This window comes from Pinus tabuliformis, chromosome 5_2 (assembly GCF_031772625.1).
Source record: "Pinus tabuliformis cultivar Carrire ecotype Pingquan chromosome 5_2, CPIR1, whole genome shotgun sequence".
Lineage (NCBI taxonomy): Eukaryota > Viridiplantae > Streptophyta > Pinopsida > Pinales > Pinaceae > Pinus > Pinus tabuliformis.
This window is the reverse complement of record NC_142306.1, coordinates 959,587,422-959,589,692: the sequence shown is the minus strand read 5'-3', so window position 1 is coordinate 959,589,692 and position 2,271 is coordinate 959,587,422.

The following is a 2,271-nucleotide window of genomic DNA, read 5'->3' as shown; positions in this document are numbered from 1 at the left end:
ACATCCAGGACGTCACTAATCGACCTTTGAGGACCATTTTATTTACCTTTTCTAGATTGGCTAGCAGCGCAGCCTTACATTTGGCGAACAGATCTTACATGCAGTATGCCCTAGAATGCCTAGAACCGAAGGTGTTCAATTGGTGTGAGACGATACTTCCTGTCATAGAAGAACAGCTCTCCAAAGTAAAGAATGGAAGAACCACGAATTTTGGCTATGGATCCATATTGACTGATTTCGCTTTGGAGAGGATTCCATTGATGCAGCCTCAGAACATTTCACTGGGATTGCCAGCACCGAGGGAACCACAGATGCAGAGATGGGTTGATCTTATGGACAAACATGTCGGCCAGTCACAAATTTCCTTCTCTGATGCCCTTTTCAAGTGGTTCAACCTCCAAGAGATGGTATTTGCGAAGTATCCATACGTCGGGATGGATTTCCGAGGCGACCCGGATTTGGCATTACCAGCTGGCGAGCAGTGGAGTGCTATAGGTAAAATGATTCAACCACATCTTTGTTTTTTAGTTTTTATAATGTTTTTGTGTTTTTGATGTTACCAAGACTAATCAAACTTATATGTGTGTGTAGATATTGGACCAATGCGATCAGTGGCACGCCCAAGGGCGGCAAATGACTCTCCAACAGGAGAGGTTGTAGGGAGGGTCGTCCTTTGAGATCTGGACATATCGGAGACCCTAGCAATGCTGCAAGATCATATCGAGGGCCTCACTCTCGGTATTCAGGATTTCAGGACCGATGAGTTACCTTTGAGGTTACAGCGCCATACTACTGGCATGCCGAGTCAATGGACTAGGCTCCTGCGCATGATCGCACAGGCGGTGACATGTTATCACCAGCATCACTAGTCTAGGATGTTTTTCTACATTCATTTTGAGTTTCTTGGTCAGATGACCAATTTTTTCTTGGACACAAAACATTCTGTAAAAACTATAAACAGTTATTTATTTTTGTTTTTTCGAAATTTTATTTTGGTCAAGTTATGCAATCCTGATGCAAATGTTTGATGTGGAATTCTTTCTTTACAAAAGCTGCAAATGTCTATTTAACACATAGTTTTCTAATGAATCAGTCAATGTGTTTAAGTTTCTGGAAATGTGTTGATATTGAATGGAATCAAAATGTCTTTCCAAAATCCTAACTCTCAGGAACATGCGATAAATAGCTGGTTTCCGAACGGAATAAACGCCGGTAAGTTGTAGAATGATGAGTTGTGAATCTAGCCTGACAACGAGTTGGCGTACGCCATGTGAAACGACATCAGAGAGAAGGTCAATCAACGTGTTATACACAACGATGTTGTTCGTCGATCGACCAATACATATCCCCCTGAAACTCACTAACTCGCCGCTTGGAGCGAAAATGGCCCAGGCTACAGAAGATAGGTTCTGTGTACTACAACTAGCCCCGTCGGCATACCCAACAAACGGTTCCAAAAAGTCTGACATCTGCAACAAATGCAAAGTGGATTACCTGACCAAAATGACAACTCTAAAAGAAAACACACCAAAATGCAATAAAAGCATATGTACAATGAGTTTACTACACTCAATCAATCATAGTAACGTTTAAGATACAACCCGTTTCGGGGCTGCGACAATGGAATCCCATCATAATCGACCAGATCGTGGGCTCCTTTTGTCAATACTATTTTAATAATGTAGGGGCCTATGCATAATGGTTCGAATTTACCTGCTCCTAAGTTGTCAGAATCCTGATCGTAAAGCAAGACTAGGTCGCCTTCTGAGAAGACACGAGGCTTGACATTTTTGTCATATTACGCCTTGACGTGTTTCTTATGTGCTTCGTTAGCCAACATGGCATCACGACAGATTTCATCCAGATAGATTAGTTCCAAGAAACGAGCCTCTTCTTCAGAAGTTTCGAGAAGCAGATCAATTGCAAGCTTGAGGGACAAGATTTCGCAATGAATTGGTAAGACAGCTTCCAGACCATATGCCAATTGGAAGGGCATAAATCCGGTCGCATTTCTCATCGAAGTCCTATATGCCCACAAAGCTAAGTACAAGATTAAACACCAATTTCGTTTGTGAACTCCAATCATTCTCTGCAGCATACGCTTAAGGACTTTGTTGATCGCCTCAACTTGTCCGTTAGCCTGCGGATAATATGGAGTAGAACTATAATGGGACAGTCCTAATTTGGCAGTCAAATCGATCATCATGTGATTGCAAAAATGTGATCTGTGATCTGTGACTATAGCCTGTGGTACACCAAATCTAGAAACTA